The 24,624-nt window shown below is 56.1% G+C and overlaps 1 long non-coding RNA gene across 1 annotated transcript in view; it reads right to left on the bottom strand.

Annotated features, from left to right (window-relative positions):
* Window positions 1–24,624, bottom strand: part of LOC310881042 — a 295,954-nt gene that overhangs the window by 261,081 nt on the left and 10,249 nt on the right. The gene's annotated exons all lie outside the window — the stretch shown is intronic.

The following is a 24,624-nucleotide window of genomic DNA, read 5'->3' as shown; positions in this document are numbered from 1 at the left end:
CCCAGTGGTGCCAGTATACTCACTGGACTCACTGCACTGCATCCCCAGTGGTGCCAGTGCAGTCTCTGCACTCACTGAAGTGCATCCCCAGTGGTGCCAGTGAACTCTCTGGACTCACTGAAGTGCATCCCCAGTGGTGCCAGTGCACTCTCTGGACTCACTGCACTGCATCCCCAGTGGTGCCAGTGCACTCTCTGGACTCACTGCACTGCATCCCCAGTGGTGCCAGTGCACTCTCTGGACTCACTGCACTGCATCTCCAATGGTGCCAGTGCACTCTCTGGACTCACTGCACTGCATCCCCAGTGGTGCCTGTGCACTCTGTGGACTCACTGAAGTGCATCACCATTGGTGCCAGTGCACTCTCTGGACTCACTGCACTGCATCCCCAGTGGTGCCAGTGCACTCTCTGGACTCACTGCACTGCATCCCCAGTGGTGCAAGTGCACTCTCTGGACTCACTGCAGTGCATCCCAAGTGGTGCCAATGCACTCTCTGGACTCACTGCACTGCATCCCCAGTGGTGCCAGTACACTCACTGGACTCACTGCACTGCATCCCCAGTGGTGCCAGTGCAGTCTCTGCACTCACTGAAGTGCATCTCCAGTGGTGCCAGTGAACTCTCTGTACTCACTGCAGTGCATCCCCAGTGGTGCCAGTGCACTCTCTGGACTCACTGCACTGCATCCCCAGTGGTGCCAGTGCACTCTCTGGACTCACTGCACTGCATCCCCAGTGGTGCCAGTGCACTCTCTGGACTCACTGCACTGCATCTCCAATGGTGCCAGTGCACTCTCTGGACTCACTGCAGTGCATCCCCAGTGGTGCCAATGCACTCTCTGGACTCACTGCTGTGCATCCCCAGTGGTGCCAGTGCACTCTCTGGACTCACTGTACTGCATCCCCAGTGGTGCCAGTGCACTCTCTGGACTCACTGCACTGCATCCCCAGTGGTGCCAGTGCACTCTGTGGACTCACTGCTGTGCATCCCAAGTGGTGCTAGTGCACTCTCTGGACTCACTGCACTGCATCCCCAGTGGTGTCAGTGCACTCTCTGGACTCACTGCACTGCATCTCCAGTGGTGCAAGTGCACTCTCTGGACTCACTGCAGTGCATCCCAAGTGGTGCCAATGCAGTCTCTGGACTCACTGCTGTGCATCCCCAGTGGTGCCAGTGCACTCTCTGGACTCACTGTACTGCATCCCCAGTGGTGCCAGTGCACTCTCTGGACTCACTGCACTGCATCCCCATTGGTGCCAGTGCACTCTCTGGACTCACTGCACTGCATCCCCAGTGGTGCCAGTGCACTCTCTGGACTCACTGCACTGCATCCCCAGTGTTGCCAGTGCACTCTCTGGACTCACTGCACTGCATCCCCAGTGGAGCCCGTGCACTCTCTGGACTCACTGCACTGCATCCCCAGTGGTGCCAGTGCACTCTCTAGACTCACTGCAGTGCATCCCCAGTGGTGCCAGTGCACTCTTTGGACTCACTGAAGTGCATTCTCAGTGGTGCAAGTGCACTCTCTGGACTCACTGCACTGCATCCCCAGTGGTGCCAGTGCGCTCTCTGGACTCACTGAAGTGCATCCCCAGTGGTGCCAGTACACTCTCTGGACTCACTGAAGTGCATCACCAGTGGTGCCAGTGCACTCTCTGGACTCACTGCAGTGCATCCCCAGTGGTGCCAGTGCACTCTCTGGGCTCACTGCAGGGCATCCCCAGTGGTGCCAGTGCACTCTCTGGAGTAACTGCAGTGCATCACCAGTGGTGCCACTGCACTCTCTGGACTCACTGCACTGCATCCCCAGTGGTGCCAGAGCACTCTCTGGACTCACTGCACTGCATCCCCAGTGGTGCCAGTGCACTCTCTGGACTCACTGCACTGCATCCCCAGTGGTGCCAGAGCACTCTCTGGACTCACTGCACTGCATCCCCAGTGGTGCCAGTGCACTCTGTGGACTCACTGCACTGCATCCCCAGTGGAGCCCGTGCACTCTGTGGACTCACTGCAGTGCATCCCCAGTGGTGCCAGTGCACTCTCTGGACTCACTGAAGGGCATCCCCTGTGGTGCCAGTACACTCACTGGACTGACTGCACTGCATCCCCTCTGGTGCTAGTGCACTCTCTGGACTCGCTGCGCTGCATCTCCAGTGGTGCCAGAGCACTCTCTGGACTCACTGCAGTGCATCCCCAGTGGTGCCAGTGCACTCTCTGGACTCACTGCGCTGCATCCCCAGTGGTGCCAGTGCACTCTCTGGACTCACTGCTGTGCATCCCCAGTGGTGCCAGTGCACTCTCTGGACTCACTGCACTGCATCCCCAGTGGTGCCAGTGCACTCTCTGGACTCACTGCACTGCATCCCCAGTGGTGCAAGTGCACTCTCTGGACTCAGTGCAGTGCATCCCAAGTGGTGCCAATGCACTCTCTGGACTCACTGCAGTGCATCCCCAGTGGTGCCAGTGCACTCTCTGGACTCACTGCACTGCATCCCCAGTGGTGCCAGTGAACTCTCTGGACTTGCTGCACTGCATCCCCAGTGGTGCCAGTGCACTCACTGGACTGACTGCACTGCATCCCCAGTGGTGCCTCTTCACTCTCTGGAGTAACTGCAGTGCATCCCCAGCGGTGCCAAAGCACTCTCTGGACTCCCGGCACCGCATCCCCAGTGGTGCCAGTGCACTCTCTGGGCTCACTGCAGTGCATCCCCAGTGGTGCCAGTGCACTCTCTGGAGTCACTGCACTGCATCCCCAGTGGTGCCAATGCACTCTCTGGACCTCCGGCACCGCATCCCCAGTGGAGCCACTGCACTCTCTGGACTCGCGGCACTGCATCCTCAGTGGTTCCAGTGCACTCTCTCGAGTCACTGCACTACATCCCCAGTTGTGCCAGTGCACTCACTGGACTCACTGTACTGCATCATCAGTGGTGCCAGTGCACTCTCTGGACTCACTGCACTGCATCCCCAGTGGTGCCAGTGCACTCTCTGGACTCACTGCACTGCATCCCCAGTGGTGCCAGTGCTATCCCTGGACTCACTGTAGTGCATCCCCAGTGGTGCCAGTGCACTCTCTGGACTCACTGCAGTGCATCCCCAGTGGTGCCAGTGCACTCTCTGGACTCACTGCACTGCATCCCCAGTGCTGCCAGTGCACTCTCTGGACTCACTGCAGGGCATCCCCGGTGGAGCCAGTGTACTCTCAGGACTCACTGCAGTGCATCCCCAGTGGTTCCAGTGCACTCTCAGGACTCACTGCACTGCATCCCCAGTGGTGCCAGTGCACTCTCTGGCGACACGGCACTGCATCCCCCGTGGTGCAAGTGCACTCTCTGGACTCACTGGAGTGCATCACCTGTGGTGCCAGTGCACTCTCTGGACTCACTGCACTGCATCCCCAGTGCTGCCAGTGCACTCTCTGGACTCACTGCACTGCATCACCTGTGGTGCCAGTGTACTCTCTGGACTCACTGCAGTGCATCCCCAGTGGTGCCTCTGCACTCTCTAGAGTCACTGCGCTGCATCCCCACTTGTGCCAGTGCACTCTCTGGACTCACTGCAGTGCATCCCCAGTGGTGCCAGTGCACTCTCTGGAGTGACTGCAGTGCATCCCCAGTGGTGCCAGTGCACTCTCTGGACTCGCGTCACTGCATCCCCAGTGGTGCCAGTGCACTCTCTGGACTCGCGTCACTGCATCGCCAGTGGTGCCAGTGCACTCTCTGGACTCACTGAAGTGCATCCCCAGTGGTGCCAGTGCACTCTCTGGACTCACTGCAGTGCATTCCCGTTGGTGCCAGTGCACTCTCTGGACTCACTGCAGTGCATCCCCAGTGGTGCTAGTGCACTCTGGACTCACTGCAGTGCATCCCCAGTGGTGCCAGTGCACTCTCTGGACTCACTGCACTGCATCCCCAGTGGTGCCAGTGCACTCTCTGGACTCACTGCAGTGCATTCCCGGTGGTGCCAGTGCACTCTCTGGACTCACTGCAGTGCATCCCTAGTGGTGCTAGTGCACTCTGGACTCACTGCAGTGCATCCCCAGTGGTGCCAGTGCACTCTCTGGACTCACTGCACTGCATCTCCAGTGGTGCCAGTGCACTCTCTGGACTCACTGTACTGCATCCCCAGTGGTGCCAGTGCACTCTCTGGACTCACCGCACTGCTCCCTGAGTGGTGCCAGTGCACTCTCTGGACTCACTGCACCGCATCGCCAGTGGTGTCAGTGCACTCTCTAGAGTCACTGCGCTGCATCCCCAGTGGTGCCAGTGCACTCTCTGGACTCACTGTACTGCATCCCCAGTGGTGCCAAAGCACTCTCTGGACTCCCGCCACCGCATCCCCAGTGGTTCCAGTGCACTCTCTGGACTCACTGCACTGCATCCCCAGTGGTGCCAGTGCACCCTCTGGACTCACTGCACCGCATCCCCAGTGGTGCCAGTGCACTCTCTGGAGTGACTGCAGTGCATCCCCAGTGGTGCCAGTGCACTCTCTGGACTCACTGCACTGCATCCCCAGTGCTGCCAGTGCACTCTCTGGACTCACTGCAGGGCATCCCCGGTGGAGCCAGTGTACTCTCAGGACTCACTGCAGTGCATCCCCAGTGGTGCCAGTGCACTCTCTGGCCTCACTGCACTGCATCCCCAGTGGTGCCAGTGCACTCTCTGGACTCACTGGAGTGCATCACCTGTGGTGCCAGTGCACTCTCTGGACTCACTGCACTGCATCCCCAGTGCTGCCAGTGCACTTTCTGGACTCACTGCACTGCATCCCCTGTGGTGCCAGTGCACTCTCTGGACTCACTGCACCGAATCCGCAGTGGTGCCAGTGCAATCTCTAGAGTCACTGCGCTGCATCCCCAGTTGTGCCAGTGCACTCTCTGGACTCACTGCAGTGCATCCCCAGTGGTGCCAGTGCACTCTCTGGAGTGACTGCAGTGCATCCCCAGTGGTGCCAGTGCACTCTCTGGACTCGCGTCACTGGATCCCCAGTGGTGCCAGTGCACTCTCTGGACTCGCGTCACTGCATCCCCAGTGGTGCCAGTGCACTCTCTGGACTCACTGAAGTGCATCCCCTGTGGAGCCAGTGCACTCTCTGGACTCACTGCAGTGCATTCCCGGTGGTGCCAGTGCACTCTCTGGACTCACTGCAGTGCATCCCCAGTGGTGCCAGAGCACTCTCTGGACTCACTGCACTGCATCCCCAGTGGTGCCAGTGCTATCCCTGGACTCACTGTATTGCATCCCCAGTGGTGCCAGTGCACTCTCTGGACTCACTGCACTGCATTCCCAGTGGTGACAGTGAAGTCTTTGAACTCACTGCACTCCATCCCCACTGGTGCCTTTGCACTCCCTGGACTCACTGCACTGCTCCAGCCGCGGCAGCCGCTCCAGCCGCGGTAGCCCTCCAGCCGTGGCAGCCGCTCCACTCGGTAGCGGCTGGAGCGGCTGCCGCGGCTGAGGCGGCTGGAGCGGCTGCCGCGGCTGGAGCGGCTGCCGCGGTTGGAGCGGCTGCCGCGGCTGGAGCGGCTGGAGCGGCTGCCGCGGCTGGAGCGGCTGGCGCGGCTGGAGGAGCTACCGCGGCTGGAGCGGTTAACGCGGCTGGAGCGGATGCCGAGGGTGGAGCGGATGCCGCGGCTGGTGCGACTGGAGAGGCTGCCGCGGCTGGAGCAGTGCAGTGAGTCCAGAGAGTGCACTGGCACCTTGGGGATGCAGTGCAGTGAGTAAAGAGAGTGCACTGGCACCATTGGGGATGCAGTGCAGTGAGTCCAGAGAGTGTACTGGCACCACAGGGGATGCAGTGCAGTGAGTCCAGAGAGTGCACTGGCACCACTGGGGATGCAATGCAGTGAGTCCAGAGAGTGCACTGGCACCACTGGGCATGCAGTGCTGTGAGTCCAGAGAGTGCCCCGGCAACACTGGGAATGCATTACAGTGACTGCAGAGACTGCACAGACACCACTGCGGATGCAGTGCCGCGAGTCCAGAGAGTGCACTGGCACCACTGGGGATGCGGTGCCGGGAGTCCAGAGAGTGCTTTGGCACCACTGGGGATGCACTGCAGTGACTCCAGAGAGTGCACTGGCACTACTGGGGATGCAGTGCAGTGAGTCCAGAGAGTGCACTGGCACCACTGGGGATGCAGTGCCGTGAGTCCAGAGAATGCACTGGCACCACTGGGGATACGGTGCCGGGAGTCCAGAGAGTGCACTGGCACCAGTGGGGATGCACTGCAGTCAGTCCAGTGAGTGCACTGGCACCACTGGGGAAGCAGTGCAGTGAGTCCAGAGAGTGCAGTGGCACCACTGGTGATGCAGTTTAGTGAGTCCAGAGAGTCCACTGGCACCACTGGGGATGCAGTGCAGTGAGTCCAGTGAGTGTACTGGCACCACTAGGGATGCACTGCAGTGAGTCCAGAGAGTGCACTGGCACCACTGAGAATGCACTTCAGTGAGTCCAGAGAGTGCACTGGCACCACTGGGGATGCACTGCAGTGAGTCCAGAGAGTGCACTGGCACCACTGGGGATGCAGTGCAGTGAGTCCAGAGAGTGCACTGGCACCACTGGGGATGCAGTGCAGTGAGTCCAGAGAGTGCACTGGCACCACTGGGGATGCGGTGCAGTTACTCCAGAGACTGCACTGGCACCACCGGGTATGCAGTGCAGTGAGTCCAGAGATTGCACTGGCACCACTGGGGATGCAGTGCAGTGAGTCCAGAGATTGCACTGGCACCACTGGGGATACAGTGCTGTGACTCCAGAGAGCGCACTGGCACCACTGGGGATGCAGTGCAGTGAGTCCAGAGAGTGCACTGGCACCACTGGGGATGCACTGCAGTGAGCCCAGAGAGTGCACTGGCACCAGTGGGGATGCACTGCAGTGAGTCCAGTGAGTGCACTGGCACCACTGGGGAAGCAGTGCAGTGAGTCCAGAGAGTGCAGTGGCACCACTGGGGATGCAGTTTAGTGAGTCCAGAGAGTGCACTGGCACCACTGGGGATGCAGTGCTGTGAGTCCAGTGAGTGTACTGGCACCACTGGGGATGCACTGCAGTGAGTCCAGAGAGTGCACTGGCACCACTGAGAATGCACTTCAATGAGTCCAGAGAGTGCACTGGTACCACTGGGGATGCACTGCAGTGAGTCCAGAGAGTGCAGTGGCACCACTGGGGATGCACTGCAGTGAGTCCAGAGAGTGCTTTGGCACCAGTGGGGATGCAATGCAGTTACTCCAGAGACTGCACTGGCACCAATGGGGATGCACTGCAGTGAGTCCAAAGAGTGCACTGGCACCAGTGGGGATGCACTGCAGTGAGTCCAGAGAGTGCACTGGCACCACTGGGGATGCAGTGCAGTGAGTCCAGAGAGTGCACTGGCACCACTGGGGATGCAGTACAGTGAGTCCACAGAGTGCACTGGCACCACTGGGGATGCAGTGCAGTGAGTCCAGAGAGTGCACTGGCACCACTGGGGATGCAGTGCAGTGAATCCAGTGAGTGCACTGGCACCACTGGGGATGCAGTGCAGTGAGTCCAGAGAGTGCACTGGCACTACTGGGGATGCAGTGCAGTGAGTCCAGAGAGTGCACTGGCACCACTGGGGATGCACAGCAGTGAGTCCAGAGAGTGCACTGTCACTACTGGGGATGCAGTGCAGTGAGTCCAGAGAGTGCACTGGCACCACTGGGGATGCAGTGCAGTGAGTCCTGAGAGTGCACTGGCACCACTGGGGATGCACTGCAGTGAGTCCAGAGATTGCACTGGCACCACTGGGGATGCAGTACAGTGAGTCCACACAGTGCACTAGCACCACTGGGGATGCAGTGCAGTGAGTCCAGAGAGTGCACTGGCACCACTGGGGATGCAGTGCAGTGAGTCCAGAGAGTGCACTGGCACCACTGGTGATGCACTGCTGTGAGTCCAGAGAGTGCTCTTTCACCACAGGGGATGCAGTGCAGTGACTCAAGAGAGTGCACTGGCAGCACAGGGGATGCAGTGCAGTGAGTCCAGAGAGTGCACTGGCACCACTGGAGATGCAGTGCAGTGAGTCCAGAGAGTGCACTGGCACCACTGGGGATGCACTGCAGTGAGTCCAGAGAGTGCACTGGCTTCACTGGGATGCACTGCAGTGAGTCCAGAGAGTGCACTGGCACCACTGGGGATGCACTGCAGTGAGTCCAGAGAGTGTACTGGCACCACTGGGGATGCTCTGAAGTGAGTCCAGAGAGTGCACTGGCACCACTGAGAATGCACTTCAGTGAGTCCAGAGAGTGCACTGGCACCACTGGGGATGCACTGCAGTGAGTCCACAGAGTGCACTAGCACCACTGGGGATGCAGTGCAGTGAGTCCAGAGAGTGCGCTGGAACCACTGGGGATGCAGTGCAGTGAGTCCAGAGAGTGCACGGGCACCACTGGGGATGCACTGCAGTGAGTCCAGAGAGTGCACTGGCACCCCTGGGGATGCACTGCAGTGAGTCCAGGGAGTGCTTTGGCACCAGTGGGGATGCACTGCAGTTACTCCAGAGACTGCACTGGCACCACTGGGGATGCAGTGCAGTGAGTCCAGAGAGTGCACTGGCACCACTGGGGATGCACTGCAGTGAGTCCAGAGAGTGCACTGGCACCACTGGGGATGCACTGCATTGAGTCCAGAGAGTGCACTGTCACCACTGGGGATGCAGTACAGTGAGTCCACAGAGTGCACTGGCACCACTGGGGATGCAATGCAGTGAGTCCAGAGAGTGCACTGGCACCACTGGGGATGCAGTGCAGTGAATCCAGTGAGTGCACTGGCACCACTGGGGATGAAGTGCAGTGAGTCCAGAGAGTGCACTGGCACCACTGGGTATGCACTGCAGTGAGTCCAGAGAGTGCACTGTCACTACTGGGAATGCAGTGCAGTGAGTCCAGAGAGTGCAGTGGCTCCACTGGTGATGCAGTTTAGTGAGTCCTGAGAGTGCACTGGCACCACTGGGGATGCACTGCAGTGAGTCCAGAGAGTGCACTGGCACCACTGGTGATGCACTGCTGTGAGTCCAGAGAGTGCTCTTTCACCACAGGGAATGCAGTGCAGTGACTCAAGAGAGTGCACTGGCAGCACTGGGGATGCAGTGCAGTGAGTCCAGAGAGTGCACTGGCACCACTGGAGATGCAGTGCAGTGAGTCCAGAGAGTGCACTGGCACCACTGGGGATGCAGTGCAGTGAGTCCAGAGAGTGCACTGGCACCACTGGGGATGCACTGCAGTGAGTCCAGAGAGTGTACTGGCACCACTGGGGATGCACTGAAGTGAGTCCAGAGAGTGCACTGGCATAACTGAGAATGCACTTCAGTGAGTCCAGAGAGTGCACTGGCACCACTGGGGATGCACTGCAGTGAGTCCACAGAGTGCACTAGCACCACTGGGGATGCAGTGCAGTGAGTCCAGAGAGTGCGCTGGAACCACTGGGGATGCAGTGCAGTGAGTCCAGAGAGTGCACTGGCAACACTGGGGATGCAGTGCAGTGAGTCCAGAGAGTGCACTGGCACCACTGGGGAAGCAGTGCAGTGAGTCCAGAGAGTGCAGTGGCACCACTGGGGATGCAGTGCAGTGAGTCCAGAGAGTGCACTGGCAGCACTGGGGATGCAGTGCAGTGAGTCCAGAGAGTGCACTTGCACCACTGGGGATGCAGTGCAGTGACTCCAGAGAGTGCACTGGCACCACTGAGAATGCACTTCAGTGAGTCCAGAGAGTGCACTGGCACCACTGGGGATGCAGTGCAGTGAGTCCAGAGATTGCACTGGCACCACTGGGGATGCACTGCAGTTACTCCAGAGAGCGCACAGGCACCACTGGGGATGCAGTGCAGTGAGTCCAGAGAGTGCACTGGCACCACTGGGGATGCACTGCAGTGAGTCCAGAGAGTGCACTGGCACCACTGGGGATGCACTGCAGTGAGTGCAGGGAGTGCACTGGCACCACTGGGGATGCAGTGCAGTGAGTCCACAGAGTGCACTGGCACCACTGGGGATGCAGTGCAGTGAGTCCAGAGAGTGCACTGGCACCACTGGGGATGCACTGCAGTGAATCCAGTGAGTGCACTGGCACCACTGGGGATACAGTGCAGTGAGTCCAGAGAGTGCACTGGCACCACTGGGGATGCAGTGCAGTGAGTCCAGAGAGTGCACTGGCACCACTGGGGATGCATTCCAGTGAGTCCAGAGAGTGCACTGGCACCACAGATGATGCAGTACAGTGAGTCCAGTGAGTGCACTGGCACCACTGGGGATGTAGTGCAGTGACTCGAGAGAGTGCACTTGCACCACTGGGGATGCAGTGCAGTGAGTCCAGAGAGTGCACTGGCACCACTGGGGATGCACTGCAGTGAGTCCAGAGAGTGCACTGGCACCACTGGGGATGCAGTGCAGTGAGTCCAGAGAGTGCACTGGCACCACTGGTGATGCACTGCAGTGAGTCCAGAGATTGCACTGGCACCACTGTGGATGCAGTGCAGTGAGTCCAGAGACTTCACTGGCACCACTGGGAATGCAGAGAAGTGAGTGCAGAGAGTGCACTGGCACCACTGGGGATGCAGTGCAGTGAGTCCAGAGAGTGCACTGGCACCACTGGGGATGCAGTGCAGTGAGTCCAGAGAGTGCACTGGCACCACCTGTAATGCAGTGCAGTGAGTACAGAGAGTGCACTGGCACCAATGGGGCTGCAGTGCAGTGAGTCCAAAGAGTGCACTGGCGCCACTGGGAATGCACTGCAGTGAGTCCAGAGAGTGCACTGGCACCACTGGTGATGCAGTACAGTGAGTCCAGAGAGTGCACTGGCACCACTGGGGATGCACTGCAGTGAGTACAGAGAGTGCACTGGCACCACTGGGGATGCACTACAGTGAGTCCAGAGATTGCACTGGCACCACTGGGGATGCAGTGCAGTGAGTCCAGAGAGTGCACTGGCACCACTGGGGATGCAGTGCATTGAGTCCAGAGAGTGCACTGGCACCAATGGGGATGCACTGCAGTGAGTCCAGAGAGTGCACTGGCACCAGTGGGAATGCAGTGCAGTGAGTCCAGAGAGTGCACTGGCACCACTGGGGATGCACTGCAGTGAGTCCAGAGAGTACACTGGCAGCAGTGGGGATGCAGTGCAGTGAGTCCAGAGAGTGCACTGGCACCACTGGGGATGCCCTGCAGTGAGTCCAGAGAGTGCACTGGCACCACTGGGGATGTGTCCAGTGAGTCCAGTGAGTGCACTGGCACCACTGGGGATGCACTGCAGTGAGTCCAGAGAGTACACTGGCACCAGTGGGGATGCAGTGCAGTGAGTCCAGAGAGTGCACTGGCACCACTGGGGATGCAGTGCAGTCAGTCCAGTGAGTGCACTGGCACCACTGGGGGTGCAGTACAGTGAGTCAAGAGAGTGCACTGGCACCACTGGGGATGCACTGCAGTGAGTCCAGACAGTGCACTGGCACCACTGGGGATGCCCTACAGTGAGTCCAGAGAGTGCACTGGCACCACTGGGGATGCAGTGCAGTGAGTCCAGAGAGTGCACTGGCACTACTGGGGATGCAGTGCAGTGAGTCCAGAGAGTGCACTGGCACCACTGGGGATGCAGTGCAGTGAGTCCAGAGAGTGCACTGTCACTACTGGGGATGCAGTGCAGTGAGTCCAGAGAGTGCACTGGCACCACTGGGGATGCAGTGCAGTGAGTCCAGAGAGTGCACTGGCACCACTGGGGATGCACTGCAGTGAGTCCAGAGATTGCACTGGCACCACTGGGGATGCAGTACAGTGAGTCCACACAGTGCACTAGCACCACTGGGGATGCAGTGCAGTGAGTCCAGAGAGTGCACTGGCACCACTGGGGATGCAGTGCAGTGAGTCCAGAGAGTGCACTGGCACCACTGGAGATGCAGTGCAGTGAGTCCAGAGAGTGCACTGGCACCACTGGGGATGCAGTGCAGTGAGTCCAGAGAGTGCACTGGCTCCACTGGGGATGCAGTGCAGTGAGTCCAGAGAGTGCACTGGCACCACTGGGGATGCACTGCAGTGAGTCCAGAGAGTGTACTGGCACCACTGGGGATGCACTGAAGTGAGTCCAGAGAGTGCACTGGCAGCACTGGGGATGCAGTGCAGTGAGTCCAGAGAGTGCACTGGCACCACTGGGGATGCACTGCAGTGAGTCCACAGAGTGCACTAGCACCACTGGGGATGCAGTGCAGTGAGTCCAGAGAGTGCACTGGCACCACTGGGGATGCCCTGCAGTGAGTCCAGAGAGTGCACTGGCACCACTGGGGATGTGTCCAGTGAGTCCAGTGAGTGCACTGGCACCACTGGGGATGCACTGCAGTGAGTCCAGAGAGTACACTGGCACCAGTGGGGATGCAGTGCAGTGAGTCCAGAGAGTGCACTGGCACCACTGGGGATGCAGTGCAGTCAGTCCAGTGAGTGCACTGGCACCACTGGGGGTGCAGTACAGTGAGTCAAGAGAGTGCACTGGCACCACTGGGGATGCACTGCAGTGAGTCCAGACAGTGCACTGGCACCACTTGGGATGCCCTACAGTGAGTCCAGAGAGTGCACTGGCACCAATGGGGATGCAGTGCAGTGAGTCCAGAGAGTGCACTGGCACTACTGGGGATGCAGTGCAGTGAGTCCAGAGAGTGCACTGGCACCACTGGGGATGCAGTGCAGTGAGTCCAGAGAGTGCACTGGCACCACTGGGGATGCAGTGCAGTGAGTCCAGAGAGTGCACTGGCACCACTGGGGATGCAGTGCAGTGAGTCCAGAGAGTGCACTGGCACCACTGGTGATGCACTGCTGTGAGTCCAGAGAGTGCTCTTGCAACACAGGGGATGCAGTGCAGTGACTCAAGAGAGTGCACTGGCAGCACTGGGGATGCAGTGCAGTGAGTCCAGAGAGTGCACTGGCACCACTGGAGATGCAGTGCAGTGAGTCCAGAGAGTGCACTGGCACCACTGTGGATGCAGTGCAGTGAGTCCAGAGAGTGCACTGGCTCCACTGGGGATGCAGTGCAGTGAGTCCAGAGAGTGCACTGGCACCACTGGGGATGCAGTGCAGTGAGTCCAGAGAGTGCACTGGCACCACTGGGGATGCACTGAAGTGAGTCCAGAGAGTGCACTGGCACCACTGAGAATGCACTTCAGTGAGTCCAGAGAGTGCACTGGCACCACTGGGGATGCACTGCAGTGAGTCCACAGAGTGCACTAGCACCACTGGGGATGCAGTGCAGTGAGTCCAGAGAGTGCGCTGGAACCACTGGGGATGCACTGCAGTGAGTCCAGAGTGTGCACTGGCTCCACTGGGGATGCAGTGCAGTGAGTCCAGAGAGTGCACTGGCACCACTGGGGATGCAGTGCAGTGAGTCCAGTGAGTGCACTGGCACCACTGGGGATGCAGTGCAGTGAGTCCAGAGAGTGCACTGGCACCACTGGGGAAGCAGTGCAGTGAGTCCAGAGAGTGCAGTGGCACCACTAGGGATGCAGTGCAGTGAGTCCAGAGAGTGCACTGGCAGCACTGGGGATGCAGTGCAGTGAGTCCAGAGAGTGCACTGGCACCACTGGGGATGTAGTGCAGTGACTCGAGAGAGTGCACTTGCACCACTGGGGATGCAGTGCAGTGAGTCCAGAGAGTGCACTGGCACCACTGAGAATGCACTTCAGTGAGTCCAGAGAGTGCACTGGCACCACTGGGGATGCACTGCAGTGAGTCCAGAGATTGCACTGGCACCACTGGGGATGCAGTGCTGTGACTCCAGAGAGCGCACAGGCACCACTGTTGATGCAGTGCAGTGAGTCCAGAGAGTGCACTGGCACCACTGGGGATGCACTGCAGTGAGCCCAGAGAGTGCACTGGCACCAGTGGGGATGCACTGCAGTGAGTCCAGTGAGTGCACTGGCACCACTGGGGAAGCAGTGCAGTGAGTCCAGAGAGTGCAGAGGCACCACTGGTGATGCAGTTTAGTGAGTCCAGAGAGTGCACTGGCACCACTGGGGATGCAGTGCAGTGAGTCCAGTGAGTGTACTGGCACCACTGGGGATGCACTGCAGTGAGTCCAGAGAGTGCACTGGCACCACTGAGAATGCACTTCAGTGAGTCCAGAGAGTGCACTGGCACCACTGGGGATGCACTTCAGTGAGTCCAGAGGGTGCACTGGCACCACTGGGGATGCACTGCTGTGAGTCCAGAGAGTGCACTGGCACCACTGGGGATGCAGTGCTGTGACTCCAGAGAGTGCACTGGCACCACTGGGGATGCAGTGCAGTGAGTCCAGAGAGTGCACTGGCACCACTGGTGATGCACTGCAGTGAGTCCAGAGATTGCACTGGCACCACTGTGGATGCAGTGCAGTGAGTCCAGAGACTTCACTGGCACCACTGGGGATGCAGTGCAGTGAGTCCAGAGAGTGCACTGGTACCACTGGGGATGCACTGCAGTGAGTCCAGAGAGTGCACTGTCACCACTGGGGATGCACTGCAGTGAGTCCAGAGAGTGCACTGTCACCACTGGGGATGCAGTGCAGTGAGTCCACAGAGTGCACTGTCACCACTGGGGATGCAGTGCAGTGAGTCCAGAGAGTGCACTGGCACCACTGGGGATGCACTGCAGTGAATCCTGTGAGTGCACTGGCACCACTGGGGATACAGTGCAGTGAGTCCAGAGAGTGAACTGGCACCACTGGGGATGCAGTGCAGTGAGTCCAGAGAGTGCACTGGCACCACTGGGGATGCACTGCAGTGAGTCCAGAGATTGCACTGGCACCACTGGGGATGCAGTGCAGTGAGTCCAGAGACTTCACTGGCACCACTGGGAATGCAGAGAAGTGAGTGCAGAGAGTGCACTGGCACCACTGGGGATGCAGTGCAGTGAGTCCAGAGAGTGCACTGGCACCACTGGGGATGCAGTGCAGTGAGTCCAGAGAGTGCACTGGCACCACTGGGGATGCAGTGCAGTGAGTCCACAGAGTGCACTGGCACCACTGGGGCTGCAGTGTAGTGAGTCCAAAGAGTGCACTGGCACCACTGGGAATGCACTGCAGTGAGTCCAGAGAGTGCACTGGCACCACTGCTGATGCAGTACAGTGAGTCCAGAGAGTGCACTGGCACCACTGGGGATGCAGTGCAGTGAGTCCAGAGAGTGCACTGGCACCACTGGGGATGCACTTCAATGAGTCCAGAGAGTGCACTGGCACCACTGGGGATGCAGTGCAGTGAGTCCAGAGAGTGCAGTGGCACCACTGGGGATGCACTGCAGTGAGTCCAGAGAGTGCTTTGGCACCAGTGGGGATGCACTGCAGTTACTCCAGAGACTGCACTGGCACCACTGGGGATGCAGTGCAGTGAGTCCAGAGAGTGCACTGGCACCACTGGGGATGCACTGCAGTGAGTCCAGAGAGTGCACTGGCACCACTGGGGATGTGTCCAGTGAGTCCAGTGAGTGCACTGGCACCAGTGGGGATGCAGTGCAGTGAGTCCAGAGAGTGCACTGGCACCACTGGGGATGCAGTGCAGTCAGTCCATTGAGTGCACTGGCACCACTGGGGGTGCAGTACAGTGAGTCCAGAGAGTGCACTGGCACCACTGGGGATGCACTGCAGTGAGTCCACAGAGTGCACTAGCACCAGTGGGGATGCAGTGCAGTGAGTCCAGAGAGTGCGCTGGAACCACTGGGGATGCAGTGCAATGAGTCCAGAGAGTGCACTGGCACCACTGGGGATGCAGTGCAGTGAGTCCAGAGAGTGCTCTGGCACCAGTGGGGATGCACTGCAGTGAGTCCAGTGAGTGCACTGGCACCACTGGGGATGCAGTGCAGTGAGTCCAGAGAGTGCACTGGCACCACTGGGGAAGCAGTGCAGTGAGTCCAGAGAGTGCAGTGGCACCACTAGGGATGCACTGCAGTGAGTCCAGAGAGTGCACTGGCAGCACTGGGGATGCAGTGCAGTGAGTCCAGAGAGTGCACTGGCACCACTGGGGATGCAGTTCAGTGAGTCCAGAGAGTGCACTGGCACCACTGGGCATGCAGTGCAGTGACTCCAGAGAGTGCACTGGCACCACTGAGAATGCACTTCAGTGAGTCCAGAGAGTGCACTGGCACCACTGGGGATGCAGTGCAGTGAGTCCAGAGAGTGCACTGGCACCACTGGGGATGCAGTGCTGTGACTCCAGAGAGCGCACAGGCACCACTGGGGATGCAGTGCAGTGAGTCCAGAGAGTGCACTGGCACCACTGGGGATGCACTGCAGTGAGCCCAGAGAGTGCACTGGCACCACTGGGGATGCACTGCAGTGAGTCCAGTGAGTGCACTGGCACCACTGGGGAAGCAGTGCAGTGAGTCCAGAGAGTGCACTGGCACCACTGGTGATGCAGTTTAGTGAGTCCAGAGAGTGCACTGGCACCACTGGGGATGCAGTGCAGTGAGTCCAGAGAGTGTACTGGCACCACTGGGGATGCACTGCAGTGAGTCCAGAGAGTGCACTGGCACCACTGAGAATGCACTTCAGTGAGTCCAGAGAGTGCACTGGCACCACTGGGGATGCACTGCAGTGAGTCCAGAGAGTGCACTGGCACCACTGGGGATGTGTCCAGTGAGTCCAGTGAGTGCACTGGCACCACTGGGGATGAAGTGCAGTGAGTCCAGAGAGTACACTGGCACCAGTGGGGATGCAGTGCAGTGAGTCCAGAGAGTGCACTGGCACCACTGGGGATGCAGTGCAGTCAGTCCAGTGAGTGCACTGGCACCACTGGGGGTGCAGTACAGTGAGTCCAGAGAGTGCACTGGCACCACTGGGGATGCAGTGCAGTGAGTCCAGAGAGTGCACTGACACCACTGGGGATGCGGTGCAGTGAGTCCAGAGAGTACACTGGCAGCACTGGGGATGCAGTGCAGTGAGTCCAGAGAGTGCTCTGGCACCACTGGGGATGCAGTGCAGTGAGTCCAGAGACTGCACTGGCACCACTGGGGATGCACTGCAGTGAGTCCAGAGAGTGCACTGGCACCACTGGGGATGCACTGCAGTGAGTCCAGAGAGTGCACTGGCACCACTGGTGATGCAGTCCAGTGAGTCCAGTGAATGCACTGGCACCACTGGGGATGCTGTGCAGTGAGTGCAGAGAGTGCACTGGCACCACCTGTGATGCAGAACAGTGTGTCCAGTGAGTTCACTGGCACCACTGGGGATGCAGTGCTGTGACTCCGGAGAGCGCACTGGCACCACTGGGGATGCAGTGTAGTCAGTCCAGTGAGTGCACTGGCACCACTGGGGATGCAGTGCAGTGAGTGCAGAGAGTGCAATGGCACCAATGGGGATGCACTTCAGTGAGTCCAGAGAGTGCACTGGCACCACTGGGGATGCAGTGCAGTGAGTCCAGAGATTGCACTGGCACCACTGGGGATGCAGTGCTGTGACTCCAGAGAGCGCACTGGCACCACTGGACATGCAGTGCAGTGAGTGCAGAGAGTGCACTGGCACCACTGGTGATGCACTTCAGCTTGTCCAGAGAGTGCACTGGCACCACTGGGGATGCAGTGCAGTGAGTCCAGAGAGTGCACTGGCACCACTGGGGATACACTGCAGTGACTCCAGAGAGTGCACTGGCACCACTGGGGATGCAGTGCAGTGAGTCCAGAGAGTGCACTGGCACCACTGGGGCTGCAGTGCAGTGAGTCCAGAGAGTGCACTGGCACCACTGGGGATGCACTGCAGTGAGTCCAGAGATTGCACTGACACCACTGGGGATGCAGTGCAGTGAGTCCAGAGAGTGCACTGGCACCACTGGGGATGCACTACGGTGAGTCCACAGAGTGCACTGGCACCACTGGGGATGCTCTGCAGTGAGTCCAGAGATTGCACTGGCACCACTGGGGATGCAGTGCAGTGAGTGCAGAGAGTGCATTGGCACCACTGGGAATGCACTTCAGTGAGTTCAGAGAGTGCACTTGCACCACTGGGGATGGGTTTCAAGCCAACTGCATTAACCGCTCATGCTTCTTTTTTATGAGACGTTAGTAAACCAATTACATAGCCTTGTCAAGACTAAATCACAGGTAAAAATCCTGTACATCTCATGTGGCCAACCACTCCCAACTAGGATTCCAAGAACCAGGAGGTTCGGTGAAAATAGGGCTAGTGCTATTAGAGGGGTGATTATTAGGGTAAGCCCTAAGCTGTCTTTAATGGAGAAGTATGGGTGGAATGGGATTTTGTCGCAGTCTGATACGATTCCTAGTGGGTTATTTGAGCCTGATTAGTGTAGGAAGGTTAGGTGGACTAGGGTGATTCCTGCAATTAGGAAGGGCAGTAGGAAGTGGATGGCGAAGAATCGGGTTAAGGTTGGATTGTCTACTGAGAATCCTCCTCAGGCTCATTCTACTAGAGTTTGCCCAATGTACGGGATGGCTGAGAATAGGTTGGTGATTACGGTGGCCCCTCAGAATGACATTTGTCCTCATGGTAGGACATACCCTACGAAGGCAGTTGCTATTAGGGTGAGTAGGAGGATTACTCCTGTGTTTCAGGTTTCTTTGTATAGGTAGGAGCCGTAGTAGAGGCCTCGTCCGATGTGTAAGTAGATGCAGATAAAGAAGAGCGAAGCACCGTTGGCGTGGAGGTTGCGGATGAGCCATCCGTACTGGACGTCTCGGCATGTGTGAGCTACTGAGGAGAAGGCGAGTGAAGTGTCTGCGGTGTAGTGTATGGCTAGTAGCAGGCCTGTTAGGATTTGTGTGGCTAAGCAGATGGCTAGAAGGGAGCCGAAGTTTCATCAGGCAGAGATGTTGGAGGGGGCGGGTAGGTCGATTAGGGAGTTGTTGATTATTTTTAGTAGGGGATGGGATTTGCGGATGTTAGGGGCCATTAGTGAGTCTGTGTGTTATTAGGATTATTACCAGGATGGAGAGGGCGAAGGATCCTAGGTAGGCCTTAATTAGCCCTGTGTGTATTGAGGTTGCGGCTTTGCTTGCGGCTACTTGTAGTTCAGCAAGGCCCTCTGGCCCTATTTTTTTGAGTCAGGAGAGGTCGATCAAGTGTAGGGCAATGTTTTGTCCCTTTTCTAGTAGGTTTTTGGAGAAGAATCGGTGTACTAGGGGGTTGAAGTACCCTAATGCAGAGGAGAAGTTTATGAGGGGGTTTGGTTTGGGGTGAGTGAGGGTGTGTGTTATGTTCGATAGTTCTAGGGCTAGGATGATTCCTAGGATTGTTATGAGGATGGCAGCGGTTTTGGTGATAAGGGGTATGGTTATTGGGGGGGTTTTGGTTGGTGTGATGAAAGAGGTAATGATTATTCCTGCTGTAATGCTGCCTAGGGCGAGTCGGGTTAGGGGGGCGGTGATTAGTGGGTTGTTTTCGTTTATTGATACTATTGGGGGGATTCGGGTTTGTCCAGCTTGGACTAGGATGGTTATGCGGATGCTGTAGGTTGCGGTGAATGCTGTGGCTATAAGGGTTAGGAGTAGGGCTCAAGTATTTAGGTATGATGTGTTTAAGCTTTCGATGATGAGGTCTTTTGAGTAGAATCCGGCTAGGAATGGGGTTCCTATCAGCGCCAGGTTTCCGATGGTTAGGCAGGAAGTAGTGACTGGGAGTATTTTCTGTAGGCCTCCTATCTTTCGGATATCTTGTTCTCCGTTTAGGTTGTGGATGATAGACCCTGAGCATAGGAATAGTATGGCTTTAAAGAAGGCATGGGTTGAGATGTGTAGGAAGGCTAGTTGTGGGAGGTTTAGTCCGATAGTGACTATTATTAGTCCTAGTTGGCTGGATGTTGAGAAAGCAATGATTTTTTTGATGTCATTTTGGGTTAGGGCGCATGTGGCAGCGAATAGGGTTGATAGAGCACCTAGGCATAGGCAGGCAGTTAGGGCTGTCTGGTTGGTGGCTAGCAGGGGGTGCATGCGGATGAGCAGGAAGATTCCGGCTACTACTATGGTACTGGAGTGCAGTAGGGCTGATACTGGGGTGGGGCCTTCTATTGCTGCGGGCAGTCATGGGTGGAGTCCAAATTGGGCGGATTTTCCTGCGGCTGCGAGGATTAATCCTATGAGGGGGAGGATTGGGGTTTGGTGGGGGTGTACGGCTTGTTGGATCTCTCAGGTGTTGAATGTTGAAGCTAGTCATGCTATGCTCAGGGTCAGTCCGACGTCTCCGATTCGGTTGTAGATTACGGCTTGTAGGGCGGCGGTGTTGGCATCTGCTCGGCCTTGTCATCAGCCGATGAGAAGGAAGGACATGATTCCTACTCCTTCCCAGCCTACGAATAGGAGGAATATGTTGTTTGCGGTTGTTAGGAGGAGTATGGCGACTAGGAATGCCAGTAGGTAGGTGAAAAATTTTGTTACGTATGGCTCTGAGGCCATGTATCATATGGCGAATTGTAGGATTGATCATGTTACAAATAGGGTGATTGGAAGAAATGTTATTGAGTATTGGTCTATTTTTAGGCTCAGGGGGATTTTAAAGTTTATAATGAATTTTCACTCCCAGTGGCAGGTGACAGATTCTACTCCCGAGTAGATGAATGCGGTTGTAGGGGCTAGGCTAATTAGGAATGCGGTTTTAACAGCGCGGGTGGTGGCTTGTGGGGTGTTTTTAAAGTTTTTAAATAGAAATGGCAGGATGATTGGGGTTAGGAGGATTGTCAGCGTGAGTAGTGTGAGGGAGTTGATTAGTAGTGTGGGGTTCACTACTTTTACTTGGATTTGCACCAAGATGGGTGGTTCCTAAGACCAGTGGATTGCTGTTATCCTTTAAAAGTAAGGGGGCTGAGGTTTTAGGCTCAGATGTAAGAGTTAGCAGCTCTTGTTGGTTAAACCCTCCCCTCGGCAGGTAAGAAGGTTTGAACTTCTATTCTTAGAATCACAGTCTAATGTTTGGTTTAAACTATACTTGCATGAGGGGATTCCGGAGATCAGTTCGGGTTTGAGGATTAGGAGGAATATTGGGATAATGTGGAGTGTTATGAGCAGGTGTTCTCGCGTGGTTGAGTTTTGCATAGATGTGATGTGGGAGGGGAATGAGCCTCGTTGGGTCATTAGTAGTATGAATAAGGTGTAGGAGGCGGTTAGTAGGGTTGCGATTCCTGTTAGGATGATCGTGAAGGCAGATCAGTTGAATAAGGTGATTATAATGGTTAGCTCTGCTATGAGGTTTGTTTTTGGGGGTAAGGCTATGTTTGTTAGATTGGCCAGCAATCATCAGGTAGCTATGAGTGGTAGGAGAGGTTGTAGGCCTCGTGTGAGTAGTAGAATTCGGCTGTGCGTACGTTCATAGTTTGTGTTGGCTAGGCAGAATAGTATGGAGGAAGTTAGTCCATGGGAAATTATTAGGATCATTGCCCCTGAGAATGATCAGTGGGTTTGGATTATTCCTGCGGCGATAACTAGGCCTATGTGGCTAACGGATGAATAAGCGATTAGTGATTTTAGGTCTGTCTGTCGTAGGCAGATTGAGCTAGTCATTAGGGCGCCTCATAGGGCCAGGGTTAGGAAGGGGTAGTGCAGGAGGTTGGACAGTGGGCCCATAAATAGAGTGACTCGTATAATTCCGTATCCTCCTAGCTTTAGTAGTAGGGCGGCGAGGAGTATTGAGCCTGCGATGGGTGCTTCTACGTGGGCTTTTGGCAGTCAGAGGTGTAGGCCGTATAGTGGGGCTTTTACTATGAATGCTATGAGCAGTGCTAGACCTGATAGTATTCCTGTCCATGAGGTGGATAGGGTTGGGTGGGTTAGTTGTAGGGTTGGCAGGTGCAGGGTGCCAATTTTCACGTATAGGTGTATGATTGTGATTAGCAGGGGTAGAGAGCTTACTGGCGTGTAGAATAGCAGGTAGATGCCAGCGCTTAGGCGTTCTGGTTGGTTCCCCCATCGGGTGATTAAGATTAGGGTGGGAATGAGGGTTGCTTCAAATGAGATGTAAAATAGTGCTAGTTCTGTGGTGGAAAAGGCTAGTAGGATGAATGGCTGGACTGCGACTAAGGTTGAGATAAAGATTCGTTTGCGTTGTAGGGGTTCTTGTTGCAGGTGGTTTTGGCTTGCTATGATTATGAGTGGGAGTAGTCAGCAGGATAGTACTAGGAGGGGGGATGAGATTTGGTCAATTCCTGTTCAGTTGGATAAAAATTTGTAGGGGTAGTAGGTTGGGATTAATCACTGTAGGCTTAGGGCAGCGATTAGGAGGCTGTATAAGGTGGTGTTAGTCCATAGAAATTTTGGTGGAGACAGCAGGGCTGTTGGAAGAAGTATGATTGTGGGTAGGATGATTTTTAGCATTGCAGGAGGTTTAGGTTGTGTAGATGGTCGGAGCCATGTGTGCGGGTGGAGGCTACTAGGATAGCCAGGCCTGTGCCCGCCTCACACGCTGAGAAGGTTAGCATGAGAATTGGTACCATGGTGAATGAGGAGACTTGGTTTTCGATGGATCATATTGATAGGCCTACGAATATCGATAATATTATGCTTTCAAGGCATAGTAGGGCGGATACTAGGTGGGTTCGGTGGAAGGCTAGTCCTAGTCCGCTGAAAATGAAGGCTGAGTAGAAGCTTAAATGTAGGGGCGACATAAGAAAGTTACAGGGTTGGCTGTAATCTGCTGGGTCGAAACCAGCTATCTTTTTGGTTAGACTAACTTTCTGTTATTCTGCTCATTCTAGGCCCCCTTGAATTCACTCGTAGGCCAGTCCGAGTGTTAGGAGAAGGAGGATCACTACAGTTCAGGTGAGGGTCATTAGGGGGGATTGGAGTTGGACGGCTCATGGCAGGGGGAGTAGGAGGGCGATTTCTAGGTCGAATAGGACGAACAGGATGGCTACTGAGGAAGAATCGGACTGAGAATGGTAATCGAGCAGATCCAAGTGGGTCGAATCCACATTCGTACGGTGAGAGTTTCTCTGAGTCGGGGTTTATTTGGGCGAGTCAGAAGTTTAATGCGGTTAGGGCGGCGCTTAGGATTGATGATAGGGCGAATATGAACATGAGTGCGTTCATTGCTCTCCTCTGGGTTTATACCAGATTCTAGAGATTGGAAGTCAATTGTAATTAATATACTAGAAGAGCAAGATCCTCATCAGTAGATGGTTATGTAGAGGAATAGTCAGATGACGTCTACGAAGTGTCAGTATCAGGCTGCTGCCTCGAATCCGAAGTGGTGGTCTGATGTAAAGTGGAACTTGATCAGTCGGAAGAGGCAGACGGTCAGGAAGGAGGATCCGATGATTACGTGGAGTCCGTGGAATCCAGTGGCAACGAAGAAGGTAGATCCGTAGACGCTATCGGCGATTGAGAATGGGGCTTCGTGGTATTCTATTGCTTGTAGGGCTGTGAAGTAGAATCCCAGGAGGATCGTTAGGGTTAGGGCGTGGATGGCGTGTTTTCGGTTTCCTTCTGTGATGCTGTGATGGGCTCACGTTACGGTAACGCCTGAGGCTAGTAGGATGGCTGTGTTTAGTAGGGGGACTTCTATCGGGTTGAGTGGTTTAATTCCTGTTGGGGGTCATTGGCCTCCTAGTTCTGGGGTTGGGGCCAGGCTCGAGTGGAAGAACGCTCAGAAGAACCCTAAGAAGAAGAATGCTTCGGATGTGATGAAAAGGATTATGCCGTATCGTAGGCCTTTTTGGACTGTGGGAGTGTGATGGCCTTGGAAGGTGCTTTCTCGTACAATGTCTCGTCATCATTGGAGTATTACTAGGAGTATTGAGATGAGGCCTAGGGTTAGTAGTATGGATGAGTTGTAGTGGAATCACATGATTAATCCTGAGGTTGTGAGTAGGGCGGCGGCTGCCCCGAAGATTGGTCAAGGGCTTGGGTCAACTATGTGGTATGAGTGTGCTTGGTGTGCCATTAGATGTTTTCTTGTAAGTATAGGCTTAGAAGGAGCACGAAGACGTAGGCCTGGATTATGGCTACTGCTACTTCTAGGATGGTTAGGAGTAGTAGGATGATTATTGTTAGGATGGATACTGCAGGAAGGGTGGGTATTAATGCAATGGAGGCTGTAGAGATGAGTTGGATGAGTAAGTGTCCTGCTGTAAGGTTGGCTGTAAGGCGGACTCCGAGGGCTAGGGGGCGGATTAGTAGGCTGGTTGTTTCGATCAGGATTAGTGCGGGGATTAGGGGTGTAGGGGTACCTTCAGGTAATAGGTGGGCTAAAGAGGCTGATGGTTGGTTTCGTAGGCCTGTTAGTAGTGTGGCGAGCCATAGTGGGAAGGCTAGGGCTATGTTCATAGATAGTTGGGTGGTTGGGGTGAATGTATATGGAAGGAGGCCTAGAAGGTTGATTGTAAGAAGTATGATTATTAGGGATGTAAATATTATGGCTCATTTGTGGCCATTTTTGTTGAGTGGGACTATTAGTTGTTTTGTGATTAGGTGAAGGAGTCATGTTTGGATAGTAGAAAGGCGGTTGTTGATTCATCGGTTGTTTGGGGACGGGAATAGTAGGGCTGGGAAGAGTAGGGATAGTAGGATTAAGGGGATGCCAAATAGATTGGGGCTGGAAAATTGGTCAAAGAAGCTTAGGTTCATGGTCAGGATCATGGTGTGGGTTTGGTAGTGAGGGAGGTCTTATTTGATGGGGGGTTGGTTGTGGTGAAGGCTAGTAGTTTTGGTTGGATGAGGAGTGCTAGGGTTA

The sequence above is a fragment of the Anser anser genome, assembly GCF_964211835.1.
Source record: "Anser anser genome assembly, chromosome: 13".
Taxonomy (NCBI): Eukaryota; Metazoa; Chordata; class Aves; order Anseriformes; family Anatidae; genus Anser; species Anser anser.
This window is presented reverse-complemented; position numbering and strand designations above follow the sequence as displayed.